The sequence below is a fragment of the Anoplopoma fimbria genome, chromosome 5, assembly GCF_027596085.1.
Source record: "Anoplopoma fimbria isolate UVic2021 breed Golden Eagle Sablefish chromosome 5, Afim_UVic_2022, whole genome shotgun sequence".
Taxonomy (NCBI): domain Eukaryota; kingdom Metazoa; phylum Chordata; class Actinopteri; order Perciformes; family Anoplopomatidae; genus Anoplopoma; species Anoplopoma fimbria.
In genome coordinates this window covers 14,191,534-14,216,414 of record NC_072453.1, presented here as the reverse complement: position 1 = coordinate 14,216,414, position 24,881 = coordinate 14,191,534, and positions in this window count along the sequence as shown.

Genomic DNA, 24,881 nt, shown 5'->3' with positions numbered 1-24,881 from the left:
AAAATATGTTTGAAAATATGTCAAAAAATTGTCTCAAAAGACTTACTAGGCTATAGTATGTCATATAAAAAATCATACTATAGTATGTTATTAAAAATAGTGTAGTATGCCATGTCATTTAATAATTCATAGTATAGTACTCCATAAAAAGGTCGTAGTAGAAATAAAAAAAGTCGTAAAAACATAGTTGAGCATGTATTAGGAAAATGGTAAATAAAAACTTCACAGTATAATACGCCACGGAAATCACATGTATGTCATAAGAAGTCAACTCAGTCAAGTGTATCATAAATATATCATATAATCCATTAAAAATTACAATTGGTTATAGTGTGTGTGTGTGTGTGTGTGTGCAAGCTTTTCGTAGTTAGTAGTCTGATTTTTTTATGTTTAGCAACACAATTTATTTAAATTTGCACATTTTACAGAAATACAATCATTTCTACAGGAAATTGCTTGTTTTGTACTGATCAAAGCTGCTCATTTCGGTTTCTGAATAACATCTAAACATTATGCTTCTAATTGGCGTCAGGCTGCTTGACATGTGCTACAGAGGCTACATAGAGGTGGCAATAAAATATTTTCTGACATGATACATAATCGTTTTCCTTTATTGTTTGTTGAGTAATTGTTTGCCCCCTACTGTTCAACCTACTCCACATTATGGTATAATGAGAGCATCTGCTATTTTTATACCTCTGCTCATTATGCTTTGCAGTTTCTGTTATTAATGGTCATATTATTTTATTCTCATTTTGCCTACATTTTGTGTCCTGCTTTCTTTTACCAAAGCGCAACAAGGATCAATAGAGTGGCCCAAGGTATGGAAGTGAATGAATATTCATGATGTTAAATAATGCATTTAATATGGTCATGTCCTTGCTGACATTTTGCCCTCTGAATGAAAGCCAAGAAGTTAAGTCTTTCCAAATGATTGCATCAGGACTGCCTGGTTATGACGTGTGCAGTACAGTAGGTTTGACGGCAGAATGTGTTTGATGCTAATATATTTTATTCTGTATCAAGTGATGTTTCATGTTTTATCTTTGGCAACATGTATTTATACTGGCATTTGTGTTAATGTACTGGACATTGCTAAATGGATGACTTACCAGCGATATGTTATGCCAGACTATCCATTTCCTTCTATAAGAAAATAAAGCTGCCTCAAGGCAAGAGAGTGATTAAAAAATAATTTGAAGTCTTGAAATCATTTATAATGATCCATCGCCAATAGTAATACATTGTATGTAATCATTAAATAAATCTGTAAAGCGTTATGTAAACTATATCTTTCTAGTGTGTTCTTGTTATACAGAACCATATATACAGTGGGGCATCCAGCATTGCACTCTAGTTTGTACTATTTTATGAATTTCCTTTTAGTACATTGACTTGTGGAAATAATGATGGTGCTAAGCTAATATTTCAGACTATGTCATAACCCCTAATAATAAATACACTTTTTTGTCTTGCAAAAATAGGCTTATACATAACATTGTACATTATGTCATTTTGCATTTTCACAAATTAAAAAGATGATGTATTATGTTCTACATTATGTCATCATTTATTTTCTCAGACATTTCTAGGAAGTTTCATGCATTGCTAATGTTTTGAGGCTCAGCACAGAAAATATTACTAGACCACATTTTACACATGTATCCATCAAAAAGGGACTACATATAAAAAAGGCTTTCCGATTGCCAGACCAATCACATGACACAGGACACCTCGGTGCACCCTCTGGATAATGGCTGATAAAAACACTCTCCACGTTCTCACCTTGTGGATGAAGAGGGCCCATCATGTTGCCTGTTAACGATTTTACACACCCCGGCACTGTGGGAGACTGTCAGCATGCCAATAATATTTACAGTCTAACACCTCGCAGAGAGGCTGCTGATTTTCCTGATTTCCCCGCCAGCGGCAGTGTCAACTTCTAAGTAAACGAACACATGTAGCCATCACACCATCACACCTGATTACTGTATTTATCAACTGTATTGATATACGTTGATATATGCTCCTTAGCATGGGTTAAATGCAGAGGTCAAAATGTATGTGTATATGTATGTACAATGACGATTGAAATAAAGTGTAAAAATACGTTGTTATACATATATGTATCAATCTAGTGGTTTAATGGATATTTTTAAATGTTCTATACATGTATGTATAGAGCATATAAATGTGCTTTGTGAAATGATGGCAATTGTCTTAATGATTATAATAAAGAATCAACCAAGATCCCATAAAAGAAACTGAAAGTAAGGCAAAGAGTGTGGTCAAACTAAGCCAATTTGTAATTTCATTCCATAAAAAACTAACATATCCATACAGTATATCTGTGTTTAGGAGGAAATTGTCTAATTTAAAGGATTAACTGGTATGATAATCTTCAGTATAAACACATGAAACGAGCAAACCCCAAACACTGGACAAGAATGCTCCACGATTCCCGCCCCCCCATTATCCCCAAGAGTTAAAGGTTAACGAGTACAATGCATACAGTTAACCCAACTGTACATTAAGCATCAAGTTAGTTGGATAGCATTGTAATAGCAACACATTAGCCTCAGACCGCTAGCATAACAGCTACCTTTGTCAGCTGTAAACTGATAGTAAGAAAACTAAATTAACGAATTACCAATCCTAATTTTTTTTTTTAGATCTTACAAAATATTGGACGCAACGATGTCAGTTAAACTGGAACTGCTATGGAACTGTGCCAGTAGGAGTTGCTACTAGCAACAATTTAACTAGACCAACTGCTGATGGCAAGATACAAATTCATTATTGACAACCTTAAATACATTTCTTTAATAAAAGTTTGCTAATGCTCTGATGACTGAATTATTTTCAACACATCTAAATCTGTGTATTAAAATGTATTTTTGCCCATAAATGCCCATAAATCTAACAGGATTAACATTAGTTGAGCGACCTCTCTTCTCACTACAGTTACTAGTTGTAGATACCAGTCACACAAGGCTGTGCATGTACATTACATTACATTACAGTCATTTAGCAGACGCTTTTATCCAAAGCGACTTACAGGAAGTGTATTCAACATAGGTATTCAAGAGAACTACTAGTCACCAGAAGTCATAAGTGCATCTCCTTTCTCAAACAAGCATCTTAAAGCATAAACCAGAGCAAAAGTATAGTGCAGAGGCAAATTACTACGAAAACAATAATTGTAACAGACTAATCCGAATATAGTAAGTGCTACAAACTACTACGAATAGGATAAGTGCAGTAAACAAATACAAATTCAATAAGTGCAGCGAACTGATACAAATACAGTAAGTGCAACAACTAATACGAGTGCAATAAGTGCTACACACACACACACACTGACACACACACACACACACTGACACACACTCAAATCCATGGTCCCCTCTGAACACAACTCTTTTCCAGCTGCACAGGCTTGGCTGGTGATAATAGTTTCCATGACAATGCAGCTCTCCGAGTGCATCAATGCCAGCCTGGATAAACAGTGATCCTTTACCAAAACAAGGGGGTCATTACGACAGCTTGTCAAATCAATGTTGAGAGTGTCCTGGCTGATTAAGGCGTCCCCTCTCAGTCCTGACACAGTGTCAATACTAGCTGGCCTGTGGCGGCACACTCCCATGATTGGACCGAAATGCCTATCAGTCAGGCAGCTGAGCTGGACTAATGATTCCCTGTGCTGCCTATTAGAGTGACATGACAATTTAATCCTGTGGGCCAGGCAAGGAAAAAGTGACCTTGGTGCTTTATATTGAGGCTGAGGTAAATTGACAAGAGCAGATAAATCTTTACCTTGGGCTATTAACAGAATTAAAGAACAACAACAAAGGCAACCGGTCCTCTCTTTTTTGTTTCGTTTGTCTCTGCCTGTGCACCAGAAAACAGACTTTTAAATTTGAATATAATCTGGCAGAAAAACAAGCAGAAGATATTACTGCATCATTAAAACTTCTTTATTCTCATCATTTCCAAAACATTTCCACTGTGCACTGGTACAATCGATCCAATGCTTAGATCAACAAAGAGTCAAATAAAAAGCCATAGGTTGAATTCTTCTACGCTTTGCTGTGAAGCTGGAATATTGAAAGTAGATATTGCTTGAAGCTCAAGGTTTTTCAGATGTTCAAAGCCATTCCTGCATGGCCCCGGGGCAAGGTATATTGCCTTGGACATCTATCTTAAGGCTATGAGAACATTGACTACATGGTTGGAAAAAGGCCATGTGTTTACACAGATGTTTCAAGCTTTTAGCACACCGATCTTCCTGTACTGAGCCGCACCACCATCTTTTGTGCCAAGGGCCATATACATTTTGCATTAGTTTACCCTTTGATACAGAAATGAAGGAGGGCAGGAGAGCTTGCAGACTTGCACGCAGCGTCTGAAACAAAATAGAGACTCTCAGCGCTGCCACTTGAATGTTTCTCTGAACCTGATTTAAATTGAGCAAAACTTTGCCGTTAACATTTCCATCACTGCAGCTTAATTTCTTCCAGTTTCTATTCTATTTTTTATTTGCTGCTGCAAGGTGAGACTCATTGTACCTCTCGACATTTCTACTATTAAAACAGAAAGCAAATGGCAAAGAAAAAGATAAGATTTTCATCCTGGTTGCAAGGACAAATTGCCAGGACTAGGAGGCAATTTGCCTGTAAGGCACAGTTGCCGCACTGACCCTTTATGTTCCCTGTAAAGGTCAACATTTCCTTTTCTTTTGTTTTACTCCATGCATGCATTAATCAAAGCTCTAGGCTATTTCCATCTTTGAAGTGGGAAATACCAGTCATCAAAAGCAAAATACAACCTTCACAATAATATACAATTGCTACTTTGATATAACATAAAAAATAAAAAACATGTTTGGATGTAGTTTGTGGGTCGGCTAAAGAAATAAACGACTGCGGTAAATTTAATTTGGCTCAGCATAGGCAATCAGGGCTTTCCCATATTTGTTATGCTAAATTGTAATTTTGCACATTAAAAAAAACCCTCTCCTGCTACTGTGCAAATAAATTAGCAGTAACAAACAGCAAACATATGGCACTATCCAATAATATCACTTCTCAGCACAAGTTGTAAACATGATTTACAATTTGCAAGATATTATTTACTTTGATTCATGTTTGTGTCAGCTCCTCACTGGAGGTTAATAGAAATGCCAGCATGCTCCCTGATTTACTTAGTAAAATTTTCATCCCAAGGTTCAGGTTCAGAAGATTGGAGTCAGAGAGAGTTACAGGATTCATGCATTATGCAGAAGAAGCTGACACGACCTTCAGCCATCACAGTCTTCTCTATATATCACACTGGGCTTGACCCTCCCAAGGCCAGAGGGAGCATTTGATATATTTAACCACTACTGCTATTAAATTACTCACATTCTTTAAGAGCTGAAGACATGTTATACAGCTAGTACCATGGAGGCAATATCATTTTGATTAAAAGTGGTTTTACACTTTGTGTTTGCCATTTAATGCAGGTGATGCTTCAGCAATAAGGGAGACATTCATAAGTCAACAGCAAACTAAATCAACAAATAAATCTCCTGCGTGGCCCCTATGATTTTTATGCCTCACATTATTGCTTCGCCATATGTCGGCCATATGTAGAAATAAAAAAATAAAATGTACTCCTGCTATTTGATACAGAACACATCATAAAGTGATAGGAAATAAAGTGCTGTTTTAGAGGGTAAGGTCCATTTAAATATAATTGGCTTTAGAATTATTTATGACATTAATTGCCACATTATCGACTGGCTGTCAGCTCCTTGGGCTTGCAGTTCATTCTTCTTCACAAAGAGCGCCAGCTCAGCCTAAAGTAGACTGACAAGCTAATTATACCATCTTCCCTCTCGATGATAAATGTGACTAATGTGAATCTGGCCCAGAAATAAGACTCCTTAGTCACCTCATCCGCAAAAGTCTCTCACTCCAGCCAGGATCTTTAGATAGGTAAGCTTCACTCTGCCTCATTTCCTCCTGACTCAAGTTATGTTAAAGAATTCAAGCCCCAAATTGTGAAATTGCTTGTTAGGTCATGTGTATTATATATTAAGCATACAGCCATACTGGAGTCTACACTTTATTTGATATTTAAGGTGGCGTCTGCTTCATCAGAACTGCTCATAGGATGATTGAACAGCTTTGGAGAGCCCCCCTCGTCTCTATTCTTGTGTACAACCAACTGCAACAATAGGCGTCTTTTGGACCGGTTTACTTTTTAATAGTTCTAGGAAAATTTAACCCTTTTTTATTGTTTCCGCACCGCAATATCTAGGAACGATTAAAAGTTCTTAGAACGCCATTTTCAGGGTAAGTGCTCTTCTAGCACAAACAGAACTGTGCAGTGATTGGTTGAACACAAAAGCCATTGCAGCACAAGCAATTGCCAATTCTAAAACAGCTTATGACAAAAGAAATAAGTTGTAAAAAACACGGACAAATACACAGACAGTGAAGTCCAGAAGTTTAATCGTTAATGAGCATACACCCGCTGAGCCAAAGCGTGAGTGAGAGCAGTTGCTGAGCGAGCAGCTGAGTAGCACAAATGCAAACCCAGTAGCACAAAGCACACTCACTGAGCCATAGAATTATAGCCAAATTGATATTGCAAGAGGTACTTTCATGACGGCTATTGTGGCATTTAACATTGTTGTTTACTCGTTCTTATATTACAAAAAGAAAAAGCTAAGAGAGCTTGTGGAATGTAGCAATCTTGCCGCTCGGCGATGTCCCAGTAGGAGATATATGCACGTTGTGCTGGAATGCTTAGGTCACTTCAGAGTTCCTATTGGCCGTGCAAATGCAAACAGAAAAATAGTGCTTGAAGATATGTCGTTCTCTGGGGAGCTCCCCAGTAGGGCAGCTCCTCTCAGAGAGTCCCCAGAACGGTTTGGTCCAAAAGCTTTGAATTTCTTCCAGGTAAGTAAATGTGTGCCATTGTTCTCAAAAATATACTCTATTCTCAAAGTGCAGTATCAAAGTTATCTCAGCCACCTAAGTGTTTTGAGGAGAGTCAGGGTAAACATCAAAAACATCTTCACCATCACTAAATGTTTTATATGAATTCCCTTTATAATGAGGCTGTTTACATATTCCGACTTCACTTAGGATGCATCCTGACAACAATGAGAGCTGACACATACCAAACTTGGTCTGTCCCAGAGCCATCTTCAATGGCTGGGACGCTGTCAGCTTCACCCACATCAGCGGTAGTGTCGCAATGATAGCGCGACACATGTCAGAAACTTTTAAACGTCTGCTCTTTTCAGCAGAGCGCTTCTGCAGCCTAAATGGCATTTTATGTATAGTGTGCGTATGAATACTGGTCACAGAGTAATAAGTATTTGCTCCTATATTGGCACTGTGTCAAGTATGACACTTGTACTTTATTATGATTCTAAGGCTCAGTTGAACCCTCTAGATTGTTAAATTCAAATATTGTTGACACATGGGCTTTTTTAATCTTTTTTTTTTTTATATCTGATAAAATCCCAATAAGTGATGACATAATTACTCTGTAGCTCGATCAGGCAGCTATCAGCAAAATATAAATTCAGCCTTTCGCTCTGATGTAAAGGAAAAACCATCCCTGATGATTGCACATGCCTGGTGCAGCCAGACACACATCTGAACTTTGACCTTCTTTGATCAGCAGTTTTGGCAAGGCAATCCATCATGGTGCTCTTACTGTCAGAAGAGGTGCCTGGCTGCAGCTGTGTGTCACTGGCTAAGAGGGGCTGCTTAAAGGCAATCATGTCAACCTCCACGCGACTGCTCAGACTCCCAGATTGAAGGAGGACTTGACAGGGCCAGAAGAGTCAGTTGAAGACACTGCAGGGCTGTGTCTGATTGCTCTGTGGCCATAAAGTGATGTCGGATTTTTTTCCTCTGTGAACCACAAAAATAGTGGAATTTGAATGAATGAATACCGGAGCTTTTTGCTTAACCACCACTTTTGACATTTTTTGCTTTTGAAATCGATACACTTTGTGTGATGCAAAAGCAAGGATTGTGCTCCATGTCAACAAGATGTTTTTAATTGAACAATTTTCTACATAACTTCTATTAGAGTTCTGGAGGAAATCCATTACCAGTGATCTAAAGCTGCTCTGTTTAACATTACAAAAAGACAGGATATGAATTTTTTTGTTTGACCTTCAAAATGTTTCTGCCTCGGGACAATGTCTAGACAGACAGATTGAGTACTCTTTAAAGGGATCACTGGCTGAACAAAGTATGCTGCTGAGCCACGACTTTAATATAGAGTTTACAATTAGAAGAGATGTAAAATGCTTTTTTCGATTTTAAGGCTTCTTTCCAGCAAGGTTTCAGGGTGAGCTGACCTTACACAAATACACCAACGACAACAAACCCAGGGCGCATTGTGCTGATGTATACATTATAGATTTTGGGGGGGGAGGCCTGGATTCTTGTGCATAAAGAGACCTCCTGAGCAGCAGGCTAGGCCGTTGATTTAAATCTCCTCACACAAAATGCCACTTGTCAGATCCTGGAAAAGAAGAGTGCATTAACGACGCAAACGGGCCTGAGTTTTAGACAAAAAAGCTGAGTGACGGCTTGCTGACTGCCACTCCGAGTGTGCAATCACATGATGTGAAAGGACATTGTCAGGAGCCGAGGAGACGAGCCAAGATTGTACATAGTGACAGAAAACAGAGATGAGGACAGAGATACTGGTGCCGTATTAGTGGCCAGCATATTCAAACACCGTCCTTGAGTCTAAGCAAACTTGACATCACCTCCAATGGCTTCAAAGTGTTCGCTCCCTTCCAACCCCTCCCCTCTCCTGTCTGAAGCCAGCTTTCCCCTCTGATGTGTCTCCAGACTCCACTCTCTCTCATGTAGAGAGTTACCAGCAGGCCTGTTCTGTCAGGACAGAGGGATAGGGGTGCCGCGGCCTGCGGATACCCTCAGTCAATCTACATTTGGTCACCGCGCTGGGAAGTGTGCTCATTTTTTCCGATATCTGAGCTACTTGAGGTGATCCGAACACTGAAGTGTGAGGAGCTGTCACCTTGTATAAAGCTCTGCACCAGCGAAAGATGTACGGCTCCTGATATGGTAAGAGGGGGAGGGGGTGGAGATCTCTCCATCCTGATAGGTTGGGAGGACACTGGGGACCCTATAAGAGGGAGAGGGGGGAATGTATTCCACTCTGTCCGCCTGGGGACAAGAGGTCGGCAGGGAAGGAGGCAGCTCATCACAAGGCCCCCTGCAGTCTCTGGACAGATTTATGCGGTTACTGGGCTATGCATGGGGGGGGCTAATGCTGTGTAAAAATATCAACAAGAAAACCGGCAGAGAGAAGCACCAAAAATCGATACATCATTGCTTTTGTGGAAAGTTGGGAGACAAAAAGAGCACTGTTAAACCCTACATGAACAGATCTTTGGTTTGTTTCAGTTTTGTGTTTTAACTGGAGGTCCTGCTTTAAGCCTGCCCAGTGGCAGTGGCTGGGCACCGCTGTTTATACTCTACAGGCCATTAACAGTTCACCCCACCATCTCCAGCAGGGCAGCATCTGGGAGCATGCAGCAGCGGTGCAAGATCCCACCAGCACAAAAAAACATGGCCAGAGGCAGGGAGGCTGAAGAACGCCCCGAGTAAAGTTGGCAGCTGTGCAGCTGTGTGTGATAAAGTGCAGCTCGCCGTAAATACACTCTGGGGCTCCCTGCACAGCTGGCGACCGTAGGTTACAGTTCTGAAAGATGGAGTGCAGGAAAGGGATAGTGGGAGGAAGAGATGAATGAGGGAGAGGCAGATCTTGCATCTACACATCATCTGTCTGAGGTGGAGAAGAGAATCTGGCCCAATATCATGAGAACAAGGAAGATGAGTCGGAGGGTAAGCAAATGCTATCGTGTCAGTAAGAGGAGAAAGAGCGCACTTATCTGACATTTAATGGCGCCTGCAGAAGAGGCATTAGCATGGAAGCAATTTGGGCACTATATATATATATATATATATATACACACTATATATACCGTATACAGTATGTTGGTAGATGAGCGTGAAAAAAAACCTCGTCTTTTTTATGTTTTAATTTTACATTAATAAACCCCTTTTTATGAAATATGAGGTAGAGCAAATTCACACAATATAATCCAATGGATTATCCATTACTACGTGGATGAAACGACAAAGATACTCAAACAAGCCTCGCCAATGTGTCAGGAAGAGAAAATCAGAGTGAATTAAATGAACACTTTTATGCTGCAATCAGCTTTTAGCCTTGAGTGTCATTATTGTGTCAATGGGTGACACAGCTAAAGGGTGTGGCACTTAGCATCGAGGCTAGCTATCTGCCCTCTCTGGGGGGAGTAATGTCTACCTGAGCAGAGAATGAAGTCACTCTCCCTCTGTGCGTGTTGCTATACAAGTTTCTACCTGCTATGTTGACATAGCCGGGTCGGCCACGCATGCTTTCACTGCATGCTCCCAATCTCTGATCTGGCGCCTTAAAATAATCACTTTTAGCCTCTGCCAAAGAGCTCACCAAACCATACAGTACCAAAGGATTATGAGTTAATTTCACTAAAATGATGACAAAGATGTTTGCTTTGTTTTTGTTACTTTGTTTAGACTATTTTTTTATTGTAAAATGCAAAGTTAAACTGAATGACATTTAGACATTACCAGGGCACAACACTTAATGAAATGTTACTTCGGCCTGTTCAATAATTATATACAGTATATATAATATCTATATCTGAAAATAACCAATATGAGTTAACTGAAGTTTAGTAGTAGTAGCTAAGATTATATATCATTAATTTCCACTGTTGTTGCTGATATTTACCTGCTCCCGAAGAAACGCAGAGACACAGCTGATAAAGTTATGCAGACATTTATTTTTCACTTCCAGTGAGTTAGCGTGACTGTGCTTGACAACATGATTAAGGAGAGTCTTCAGTCTGCGTTCTGTTTATTCTGACCAAACAAGTGCAGTGCCTGCATGCTTTCAACTTCAGAGTTATTGATTAAAGTTTTAAATGGTTGACATATTACCAAGGGACTTTGCATTGATGTTCATCTGTAATTCATTAGCCATTTGGACAGCTCAACCACAAGGATTATGTCTTGAGAGAAAATGCCATAATTCACACAGTGGAAGTATGAAGGCAAACTGAATAACAAATATTGATATATGCAATGGATTTCTTGTTGTGAACAGGATTCAGAGCAAGACTGAAGAAAATAGTTTGAAGTTTGGAATTAAAGATTGGTAATGGCTTTTGATGAGATAAATAAGCTCCAACATGAAGAAAACCTGATCTAGCTACCAATTCCTACATTAAAGTATAGATAAATTTACAAAAATGCAGAAAATGTTTACCTCCACTTACGATATATTTTGTATATTAACAAATTAATTAAATGCCTATGTGTTATGTGAAAGGGGTCACTCGGAGTGACAAAACTACAAAGAATTATAATCTAACTCCAGCTCATTGTTTTAGTTTTATAGCACATTAACGTTATGGAACAGACTCACTGCTCTCATTGTCCTTGTTTCCAGCAAGCAGGCAGCTGCCTTCAGCAAACTCTGATAAACCCGCTGTACGCTCCCGGTTCAGCACCAAACAGCACACAGACAAAATTAGCAGCTACAAGACAGTTAAACATCTTGTATCTTAAGAGCCATATTTTCGACGTTGGAGACCAAAACTGATACACACTAAAAGAATGAATATTTAAATCAGGTGGACACTAACACAAGTTTAAATGAATGCTAATGTTGCTACCTGCTGGATGTGTAAATAGGCAACTGTTTGCCAACATGTTTACATCATAGAAAACCGAGGTTAAACATGTACGTCAAAATCTAATGACAAAAACAGCAACAGAAAATACTCCAAATCCAGCCTTGGGGCATGCTCGATGTTTTTTGGTTCACTCTAGATGTCTAGATAAGTAATTTGAAAATATACATCCATGGACTCCATCTTTGAATCAATCATAGGGGATATCAGGGCTTTGGTTCTCATTAAGCTGATAATATTTAAGAGCTGTGTGTTTGTCAGCTTGTTTTTGTTTGAATTGTTGTGCCCCAAATGGCCAAATACATAAATTAATGCAACTTCAAACCAAACATGCAACTCATGAATCAAATAGGATTCATTCAACTGATTCCCAACTCATGAATCTTTTTTTCACAGCAAATAAAAAGAAGCATGTTCCAAAGTTACAGCCTCAGTTAGAGAGATATTGCATGACTTGATTTTTTGAAAGATAATAAATTGCCATCTGGTTTTGATGTGAGACTAAATAAAAAATATGAGTGAACATGAAAACCGAGCTGGCTGTGTATGAAGGCAACTTGTGTCCTGAGGCTTTGGGTCAGCAGTCAATTAAATTATCACACTAAGCTGAAAGACTTTTAAAATCCCCTTACTGAATAATGGTTGTCAGACACTCTGTATCCTCCATGACGTTCTGTAAAAAAGGTTTCAGCAATGGGATTAGGGCTTGATCCTCAGCTACTGCTGTGCCCAGTCTAAAATGACTATCCTCTTATCTCAAGGCAACAGAGCTACATTATGTTATGTACCGACTTCTTCAAGATAGAATGGATGTCACTGAAATTAATTTAATCTTCCTTAAATTAGCTTCTGACTATGAACTCTCGCAGTTAGAATTTATGTCCTCCAGAATTCAATTTCCTCTGCGGTGTGATATGCTTTTATCAGTTGGTAACTATTCGCTGGCCTCCAATAATGAGAGCTGTCACAGAGACCAGAAGCAGATAGTGTTTGATGGCGACCATCTTGTGACCACTGGAACTGTCGCCCAGATTCAGACTTAACATCGCAGCTCTCGCTAAGGCAACAGTAATTTCAGAATCAGATGCTGATCAATCTGGAATCCCTTTAATCCAATTAATAGTCATTAGACAATTAGAGTGTATTCATGTTTGATCCATGGTCGTTGAAATGAAAGAAAGGCCATCTGATGTCGGAAATATTTTGAGTCAGGACAGAATGATAACGGCCTGAAAAGATGCCGTTTATCTCATTTCCACACCATTTCTTTCATATAATTAAATATTAAATCAATTAACTGATAAAGCTCTAGTGGATGTTAATGTTTATTGGACTTTTAAGCTCTTGAATTAATAGAGACCATTATAAAGATTGTCATCAAAATGTGACTTTAGTGGATTATGCTCAAATAAAATTGATGCCTTCGGTCAGTTTACATTGATCAATTAATCAACAAAAAATGAATTAAAAACTATTTTCTCAATTCATTTCTCAAGTCAGTTATCAATTCACAAGATAATAAGTCTACAGCCACGCTAGCAGCTCTGCGCGGCTGTACTAGCAAGGCAAATGCTAACATGCTAAAGATGACAATGCTAACATGCTGATGTTTAGCAGGTTTAATGTTAACCATTAAGCAAGTTAGCATGCTAACATTTTGCTAGCACTGAACAGAAAGTACAGCTGAGGCTGCTGGGAATGTCATTACTGGGGCTTACTTCTTTATTTAGAGCAGTTCTATTGCCTCAAGGCTCTTAACATGGGGACGGCTGAGTTGGCAGCCCACAGCTAGCGGTGCAAAGATCACTAACAGTGCAAGAAATGGCAACAGTGGCAACAGACAGTGCTGTGTACCTGAGGGTGGGGTTCAATCTGTGTTATATTATTCTATTGTTTAGGCTAAATAATAAAACCTTGGTCCTTTTGGATCTTGACGGGCATTTTTTCATTACTTACTGTGTCATCATTTTACAGACAAACAACTGATTAAATAATGCAAAGAAAGAGGGAAGATTAATTAATAAATAAATTAAATTAATAAATAAAAACCGAGCTACTCTTCCTCCCGGGGAAGGGCTGCCCGCACCGAGACCTGTCCATCACCATTGATGATGCCGTGGTGACGCCAACTCGGACTGTGAGGAATCTGGGTGTGACCCTCGACGACCAACTGTCGTTCTCAGCAAACATTGCATCGGTCACACGCTCCTGCAGATTCCTCCTCTACAACATCAGGAGGATTCGCCCCTTCCTCACTGAGGAGACGGCGCAGGTGCTCATCCAGGCTCTGGTCATCTCCCGCCTGGACTACTGCAACTCACTACTTGCTGGAGCCCCGGCGTCGGCCATCAGACCTCTGGAGCTTGTCCAGAAAGCTGCAGCACGTCTGGTGTTCAATCGCCCCAAGTTCTCTCACACAACTTCCCTTCTCCGTTCCCTACACTGGCTCCCTGTAAGAGCTCGCATCCAGTTTAAGACTCTGGTGCTAGCCTACAGGGCAGTGAAAGGAACAGCTCCTTCCTATCTCCAGGCCTTGGTCAAGCCCTACACCCCTGCCCGACCACTTCGCTCTGCTGCCTCGGGGCGACTGGTTGCCCCGTCGCTCAGAGGTCCCTGCGGCCGATCCACCCGGTCACAGCTTTTTTCTGTCCTGGCCCCTCAATGGTGGAATGAACTCCCCACTGACGTCAGGACAGCAGAGTCGCTGCCCATCTTCAGGCGCAGGCTGAAAACTCACCTCTTCAGGAAGTACTACCCGGAGCCTTCCTCGTAGCACTTATGGCACTCGTATTAGTTGCTGCACTTACTGTATTCGTATCAGTTCGCTGCACTTATTGAATTTGTATTTGTTTACTGCACTTATCCTATTCGTAGTAGTTTGTAGCACTTACTATATTCGGATTAGTCTGTTGCAATTATTGTTTTCGTAGTAATCTGCCTCTGCACTATACTTTTGCTCTGGCTTATACTTTGAGATGCTTGTTTAAGAAAGGAGATGCACTTATGACTTCTGGTGACTAGTAGTTCTCTTGAATACCTATGTTGAATACACTTCCTGTAAGTCGCTTTGGATAAAAGCGTCTGCTAAATGACTGTAATGTAATGTAATGTAATGTAATTGATAATAAAAAAATGAATTTGCTACACCCCTAGTTTGTAGCACAATACAGAACCCTGGGTAGGTAGCTTTCCCGTAAAAGAAAAATGTAAACCCTTTTTTAGCCAGGTATACTAATCCGCCTGGCAATTTGACAACACAGACAGTTGATGTATTTTGAAGCCATATAAGCTTGTCATGGGTCCCTTTCGAAAGAGAAATCCCAAATGTCACTTCCTACCTGGGATGTTAGGTGCCCACCCAGCTGTCTGGTCCCCATTATTACTTTCATCTTGTCTCAGCTCCTGATGCTTAATAAGCTAGTACCTGAGGGTCCTACCTCCATCTCTTAACTCTGATTTGATGTGGCAAGGAGACAGAAAACAGGGAAGAGGGGGGACAGAAATAAAAGAACAAGGGATCAAAATAACTGTGCCTGGCTGGCTGAGTGGAGTGGGGCCCATCAACACCAATAACCGTTAGCTGCGAACACATGTGTCACAGCGAGACAAGTGTCATATCACTCAGCCCAGTGCTTCATTTGACTGGAACACATCAATCACTCAGGGAAATCCACACAGACGTGCTGCGATAGGCCTCACCTCTGGCTCCCTCATTAGGTTGCGTCAGTGTTAGTGAAACCCTGGCCTGTCAGGAATTCACTGTCGTCTTTCTCTGAAAGAGCCTTTCTTGTCCCGTTGTTTCTATCTACCACGGGGTGAGAAAAGCAGGGTGAGATGCAACGGTGCACGTGAATATTACAGCTATTACTTATATGTCAATGTGTTTGGTGTTTTAGCTGACCTCTGCTTCTGCTACCCGAAACACAAAACGTCTGCATGGCTGCACACGTCAGCACCCATAAGCTGGAGGTAGATCCTCAGTGCAAATTACTCATGACAAAGTAGTGCTCAACACTATTAAAGCTTCATGGCTGTAACAAATGATCAATGTCATCATTGATTATTCTATCAATTATTTTTTTGGATCCATTTTTTTTAAATTTAAAATGACAAGTAAATTGTGGAAAAAATGCCCATCACATGCTCCCGGAGCTCCAGGTGATGTCTTCAAATTGCTTGTTCTTCTCAACAGTCGAAACCCCAAAGATATACAATTTAAATAATTATTTACATTAGATAAAAAGCAATAGTTTTGATGTGAGAAGCTGGACTCATAGCTTGGTACGTTTATTTATACTAAATTAAAAACGATTAATTGAACATTTTAATTGTTACTTTATCCCCACAAAACAATGCCCACTTATGTTGTTCAACAGTATTAAAATAAACCCCACATAATCAAGTGTTGTCAAACCATTTTCAGTCAATTGATTGACTCACAAGTTTACTTTCTGCACCTGTAGTCACACACTGACATCCAAAATAATCAATGGGACTGGTATGATTGATATCACATCTATGACACTGCAGCCCTTTCATAATAAAACCTGTTATTTTACCTCAAAATCTCTATGTACAGAGTGAAAATGAGAAAGCGTCCCTCTGCGTTTGGCTTTGACGAAGGATTAAAGGCTTATTAACAAAGGCCTCCCTTGAAAGCCCGGCTCTCTCCCTAGTCAGCGCCATACTGCGCCCAGCTGTGTATACAACTCCGACAGGTAGAATAATAACGGTTATACATCACTGCACCTGAGAGTCCAATCATCTAAATCTTCCCCTGCCACCGCCTCCCAGACTCCATTACTTTATTGACACGCAATCTTAAGAAGGAGAGAAATATTGCACATGTAAGGTCACTTGGTTATGAAGACATATTATCATATTATCTGCATGAGGGTTGTAGGGCTCAGGCCTGACAAAGCTAATTATAATTGGACATGATACAGAGCTCAGAGCGTATTACGTGCTTGGCTGCATGACAAAGTCGCAGCTGAGATATGAGGGGAGAGAGGAGGAGAGCATGAGCTGAAACTCAATGCGAAGAGGGTGAAGCTGCACACAATAACAGCAGCGCGCTCTCTGATGATAATTTATGGATACATCCACTATGAGCATCAGGCCAGACCTGTTCCTGCTTGTTCAGGAGGCACGAGAAAAAAGAGCCAGTTGTTCAAATACAAATTCTTTATGCACGCTGACTTCAAACTGCTCTAATGCCCAAATGTCACATTTCGTTAGTGACAGCAAAAGTGGCCCTGTGGCTTCTTATCTCCACTCCCAAGGTTATTTCAGTATAGCCAGAAACAAACAACTGTTTCTCTTTTTCTTCTTAAATGACAAAATCCTTGTGCTGCCTCCTTCAAATCAACCATTTACCTCCTAACAGTGATGCATTATTTCTAAAGCTGGCTCGCTCAAACTTGAAGGATCTAATCAACCTCACATAACTTAACTAAGTCAAGTGATACTGTACATCTGTTCTCTTCTAGTGTCCGCCCTGCAGCTCTATAATCTCATCACGGGGGTCGTGATCAGTGCTACATCGAGTGGCTGCGATTTGTGAGAAGACCCAGAGGTCGGATGTTAACTTTAGTTTAATAGTGTCAGGCACAAAGATGGGTTTTTCCCTCTCTCATTTGCAGTGATTAATGGCTTCAGAGGTCTAATAATATAATACACATTCACTTATTCCGATGATTATGACTATTTTAAAAGGTGGTCTCAACTCCATTACTGTACTGCAGCACTATTTAACTTCCCGCTTCTTAAAGAGCTGTCATCTGTGCACTAATGGAAATGTACTAATATCAAAATCATTTCAGAGAGTTGACTTTAAAGGTTAATTTGAGCAGTTAAATCTGCTTAATGTATGATGTAGCAGGCAGTAGACTGAACCCCTCATGACTTAGTGGAGTATCCTCTCTCAGTGAAATGTCAAAGAACATACACCTTGAGAGAAACTGATATTTCTTACTTGGTTAGGGAAGCTCAGTCGTCATGAGAGCAGAAGCTTGAGCAGCTGAGATCTCAAAACCTGGGAAAATAAAACCATAGCTCTCAGCATATATCTAAATTCCCCTAGCCTTAACCACTTTTTAAAAGAACATGTGCTTTTGTAATTTAGGTGAACTGACCCTTTAAAGCAACAAAGAAGAATTTTCCTTTTTTATCTCTGTTGTAAAGACATCAGCTCTATTATCTTGACAGAAAGCAAGGTGACTGTAAATCCTTACTGATGGCAAGACGCTGAGAAGCATAAACTGAAGTTTTTGGATTAGATTGATTAGGACAAAGTATCTTGATAACATACACTGTGTTTAAATGTAATCCTGTGCGTATGTTTCTTCTTAAAAAATGAAAATGTCTACAGTACTGTTGTGGTCTAACTTTTAAAACATACTTTCTCTCTTGCTGCAAAAGATATTCAAAACATCTGGAAGTCCATCTGCCAATAAATCTCCCTGATAAACGATGGGGCTTCAGAAATCCGAGGAAAATAATGAGTGGTGCAACATCTTGGCACAACTAAAAACATATTTGAAATACAAGACTACATCTCAGATGCTCAGCTCTGAGACCACAAATCACAAGGGCTCAGTGTATGAGGAATTTATTTCAAAGCACATCATGTCACACACACATTTTGCAATTGTATATCATTCCAGATACTGGCGAGTGATGCTGGAAGTCTGGTAATGCTCAAAGGTGGACTAGAGTACACTGCAACATCGCATCTTGAATTTGCATGCCAGTATATTGTTATTTAATGGCACATTTGTTTCTGTGCAAGTTGTTTTTCCTTCATCGAGCGTACATCATTTTCCTGACTGGAGATTTCTTAATATGTCTGAAATGAATCAAGAATATTCATGTAATAGCAATCTGCCTTTAAATTACTGAACGTTTGAGCATTGCTATTTCAGCATCATAACTTTGCTGGGAACAATTAAATTCAGTTAACAACTATTAAGCCTTGAGTTTCTGTTAGGAAACTCCCCCCACAGCCTTCCAGCTTTGTCATCTGGTTTCAGAAAATTGCCATGACAGGCCATTTTTCATGATTTCTCTTACATTGGAAAAACACCAGTATTTTAATTAAGAGGCCTGAATGTCCAGATGCTTACCTATTTTTCCTAAATGATTACTGATGGGAAATACACAAGCAAAGCAGCCAAACGTCGATGAAAGCAAGCAGGTTGCAAAGTGGGAATTCTCTTGTGTGTGCTGGAAATTGACGTTTAAGGATCTTTGAAGCTTTTACTGTGCTGTTTTTTTGCCATTACGGGCTTTGTGCTTCTCCAACAGCATACAGTTATCTCAATACTGGTAAAATACTTGAGTCCCTGTTAGATAAAATACTCTCTTTAGATGGTCTAGCTTAAAATAAATTATGTGTTTTCAACAAAATGTGGTGGGCCAAGGGTCAGATGAGGGCCAGAAAGCAGATGAGTACCTGTGTGAGTTTGTGCTGCTATGTGAGGACAGTCCAACAGGTGGCATGAGACCCCTGCCCTGCTCCTTCATTTCTTTCTTCATTTGAAGAGGACACACAGCTGCAGGGCACTGAAGCCACCTTTGTTGTGTTGTTATTTTTCTTAATTGGCTATATGAGACAGGATCTTGGCCAAATTTCCGTATTTTGGTGTTGCTAATGTGAGAGGAGCCACATTATGTTTTCTAATCTCAGAAAAAAATTACTCAGCGAGTGTCTTCTTCAGTAAGTCTTAAAGTTGAAATATAAAAGAAAATATTTTCCCTTCACAAGTTTTCTTATTATTTGTGCTTTTACACTAGCACAATAATTATTAACAATATCGGCCTCTCGAGAATGTCGACAATTTTCAGCCTACTTATTTCAATATCCTCTTTGCACAAGGCTTTCATTTCCTTAGGTACGCTGTTAAAAGGCAGCTTCAGCCTGCCCTGACTAATTTCCTCTCAGCCTCACAGATCACAGGCCTTTCCCACCCAGTGCTCCCTTTGCTCCCACAAAGACCCTCGTAATCCTGCTGCTTGTCCACAATTAATCTTCCCAGTTGCCGTATTATTAACACAACCACCCACGGGCAGAGGATGCAAATGTGAAGCCGGGAACAGGCCTCTCTGTGTGCACCCCCCTCACTCAGCCCACAGCGGAGTGGCAGAAGTGTCAATCACTCCGGGGGTTTAAACCGCTGCCCACTGTCAGCATCAAGGGCTTTTTAACCCCCCCGCCCTGTCTGCTGATCAAACAACGTGACCCCCTCCCCTCCCCACCTCAAACCCCACAGTTGAGTACCTTCTCGACTTTCTTCTTCATCTACCTAACCCCGTCTGTCTGTATCTCTCTCTCTCTAATCATTCCTGTGTTCTTGTGTCCTCCTTTATCTTTAGTTCAACCTTAGTGGGTGAGACACAAAATCGAAATTAAATATCTTTGAGTTTGGATGGTCATGTTTGTTATTGTCGGACATTTTATAGACCTATTTAGTAACTAATCAATGTAAAAAAGTAGTCAACAGGTTAATGAATAATGATCAGTTGCAGCTTTAGTATTTCTTTTTTGTGCATGGTGAATGATTTGGCTATTTGGATAGGGAGATGTAAAATCAGAAACTGATGGAAAAATCAAACAGCTACACCTTTAAACTGGACAGCAAGACTGAATTAATAACCTCCTGTAGCAGAAAGATGAGAAAACTAAGACAGGGCTTTATGTCAAAGTGATAAAGCAACCAGGCTTTAGCTGTTGTGTCAAAACAAACTGCTTTTCATAAGGCATGCAGAGATGTTGTGACTGTATCTTGTGTCTTAGAATGAAAAGCCAGTGGTTGCTTTTTGGCGTTGAAAGGGGAATGTAAACACTGAAAAAAAAAATAAACTGAAGCAATATTCCACTTGTGTTTGTCTTGATGTGTTAAACACATGTGATTACTGTAGACGTCTACTGGGCTGAGCTCTACCAGTCAAGTCCTAGCCGTTAGCATGTACTCTACAAATCATAGTCTTGATCAAAGCTGCTGCTGTGAGAATAGCTTGGCACCACTTTAAAAGAATATGAAATAATGTCCCAATCCAGCCGGTCTGAAAAGACCAGGGGAGAGAAAGGGAGAGCGCAAGAGCTGAGGATTTTTGAGAAGTTGGTCACTCTATTCGCCTTAACTGTCACTTGACATGAAAGTAATGCCAGTTCTATGGAGATCCAAGCTGTTCCCCTGTGGTTGAAATGCTATTGTGTGTCAGACAAAGGGCATGGTTTCATAGCACCCCCATGTTTGCATGCATGACCAGCACTTTCAAATAAGGCCTTTAGATCTAAATCTCAGGCTCCGCTCAGCACAGAAGGCAGCAGGCAGCTTTGTTAGTGGTGAGAAATTACTGGGGATGTCCAAACTGAGAACTAGGCGTTCACATCTCCACACAAGAGCTTTGATTATGCTGAGGTCTACAACGAAGCCCCGCTGAGAAGACAGCCCTGCTGAGCGGAGGCATGTTGTTTACCAAAGTATCATACTGAATGATACAAGATTGTCTTGTGCTGCTGTCGTCCCGTTGGAGATTAAGCAGTGAATCATCACAGACTCAAGTTTTCATTAAACAAACATGTCTCAGAGGCAGAGCAGCACTCTCTGCTGAGTTAACCCTGTTTCCTTTGGCACCTCAGTGGAGCCAAAGGAAATAGTTTTTAAAGAAAGGAGATATACTAACTGGCAAACCAGAAAGAATGCAAATAAATCTAATCAATTACAAAAAAAATATTCAATAATGGGAGGTAGCCTCTTTACAAAATCTGTTACATGCACAGATTTGTTCATCTTTTCCATTTTTGCTTACATTAAAGCAGCTATAATCAATTTTGATCATGAACAATGAGTCAAATACTGTTTTAGTTCATAGTGTTGCAGTGTTTTTGGTCGCAGCAGGAGCTGGTTTGCATGAAAAAGCTCTAAAAACTGCAAACAACCTGCCCAGCAACAAATCTCCCCAAGAATTGGAGAAAAAAACTTTCATCAGACGGCAGTAAACCCAGCTCCATATGACTGATAATGCTCTGTGTCTGCTCTACGTCTAAAAATAGGCAAATGCTTTGCTTACATATGTGCCATGTTTTAGATAAACACAAAGTGTTGCGTTGTGTTTGTTCACAGGAAACCTGTGAAGCCTTGAAATAAGAAACAATGAAAATGTCCCTAATTTGTTGTCAGTTGTCAGAGATATAAAGCACACCTCCAGCCACTGAAACAGCACCTTCATGTTTAACTGTTACTTTTATGTCATCTTATCGTCCTGTCTTTATGATGCTTCCTTCATGTCATACTGAAATTATGCATTTCTTCAAACTTCTCATGCACAGAGCACATCCTCACATTTCCCAGGATTTCAGGAGGTCAGGCTCAACTCACTGTCAGCGATCAAACTTATTATCATGGAAAACGAAGAAACCATTTTTCTGCTGAAAGAGAGATACAGTGATATATCAAGGCCTTGGATTTGGGCAAAAAATATTGTCTGTCAGTAAAATATGTGATAGTGTTTCAAGCTGGGAGCAGGAGAATTTGATGTGAATGACAAACGTTGATTCTGAGGTCCAAACAATAATGTCGAGTGAAACCCTAAACACATGCTTTGTTTAAACATGTAACGTAATAGATAATATTTCAGTAGCCATCTGTATAGATGCTAAAATAAGATCCAAATCTGTAAGAAAGGCACTGCTAGAACAACTCCATAACAACTTTGAGTCAGTAAATATGTAGGTTTGGCATGTCCCAGCATCCCTGTCCAGCTGTGAACACTCTGAATCATTCCTCCCAGTATTTCCAACAACAGGCAGGAGTTTTTAGCAAAAGATCTCTGTACGCTACAAAACAAACAGAGTAGCTGAAGATATATTTCTTAGAGGTTGGATCAAACCAGAGCGTAAAAGAGAGTGAATTATTCACCAGGTGAACAGAAATGTGGCTCCATATGAAGGTGTTGCTCTGTTAGCTGGATCCATAAATAAGCAATGGTTTGTTCTTTATGATGCTAATAAACTAGCTTTATGTTTCTGTTTTTCTAGTGCCACCAGGCCAAGAAGTCGCCAACTCAACAAACATATCAAATCATTGGGAATAAACAATTTACTAATGGTCCATTTAACATGTTTACATCTGATGTTTGGACTAATACCCAAAACCAAACTGGTACTGGACTATTTCAGGCAAGGCTGAGCTGCTTTATTATCGTGTTTAGCCCAACACGACGACACCAGTTTAATTCCATGTAGTCCCTATAGGGAAACTCCTGGTGCCTTGCCACGCTTGGACATCTCTTCCACAGACGTGTGGCTGAGGACAGAGTGGGCTGTCTGACAAAACACAAAGAACAAACACTTATCTAACTGCCTGATTCCCATGTGAGAGCGATGAGAACACAAGGTGGGTTAGTGAAAGCTTGACAGAGATGAGTAGCATGGAGGCAGGCCAAGCAGACGTCAAGTGTGGCTTTACAAGAAGCGCTGACGCAAACCAAGGGCCTCTAGTAGAATTGAATTAAAGTACCTGTAAATAAATATGTCGGGTAGCAGGGAGCAAGTGAGTAATCTGAAAGTTACTAAGAATACAGGAACAATGGCAAACACAAAGCTGAGGCGATGTGATGTGCACAGCTATTATTTACTTTATAGGATGACTTTGGGGATTTCAATGTCAGGTCTGTACAATGCTGAACCAGCAACGTCTGAAAGGGAATTCAATATTTACTTTTCAGTGGGGGAACTCTGCTTGCTACCTGAGCTAAAAGAAACCAATGCTACAAATGCAATGCGTAGAAATTACATATCACTCCATTTCTATGGTCACCATAAACAATAGATATTAAGTTGGCATTACAAGAGCCAGACATCAGTTTTCAAATGTCAGCTGGTAAAATCAAAATAAGCTGCTTTGTCAGACCTCCCCCTATGATCTGCCAACATGTATGTCTCACATCATCTGAAAAATCATAAGCAACACAATTTAATTACAACTAAAAAAGTGTAAACATCACTCTCTTTCATCCCTTTATGTATGTGGACAAGAAGACAATGTGTTAAGTGGAAATAAATCTGCCTTGACAGCCACATCAAAGGGTGCAGTGAGGGGCTTACTGCTACTTAAGGCAAAGGAATGCTGTTGCTAAGCATCAGTCGAAAACCTATCAACCCTTTAAGGACTTTACTATTTTTGAGAGGGGGGCTGAGCAGGTTACTAGAGGCCAGAAACTCCACTGTGTCTATGAGAATTCATAAATCCTTAAAAACGCCAAATTTATATATGAATCGGACAGATGATTGATTTTACATAGTTTAAAATCAGTCCAATTTTCTGAGCTAGCTTTTTACCATCAAACTGGGGTCACAGATCTCTGAATCTTTACTCATAAATAAGTAACTATTTGCTGACTCTGAACTCCCTCTGCCCTTTTAGGGAGGACATGCTTGTTGATAAAATAGGACACGCTCCACTGCATAAAGGCTGTGAGTCAGTGCTAGCCGCCACCTTCCTGTTAATAAATTCAATTCCCTCATTTTGCCAAGGTGAGGCGCTAAATCACAGGCTGGAGGTTTCATTGGATGGCTGGATAGCTAACCTGTTATAATTATGTCCATCAAGCTAATTCATTATTTCAGCAGGAGCAGATTTTTACTCTGAATTACAGAAAGTGACAAGTTTGAGTTCAGTTCAAAGGAGAACGCTTTCAAGTCAACTTTGGCATATCATCTAGCACGTCGGCTACGCCATGTCATTCACCACTTTGACAAGTAGTACATTTCCGGTTCGGGGCAAGGGGAACAAACTGAAGCACCACGAGTCTCGCTTCTAGGAAGTAGAAGCGATAGGTGACCTCTCACTAACTTGTAATCCACAGAGTATTAGTCATAACAACAGTGGATAAATCCCTTTGAGAGAGTTGAGCCGTCTAAGCATGGCATGGGGCTGCCTGGCCAACAAATCTCCTTTTTTTCGGCTCATCGTTGAGATGAAAGAGAAATGGTGCGGCGGATTACAGAGAACAATCATGTATTATTAGCAATAAAAAAAAGAAAATACAGAATCGGCTTTGTGAG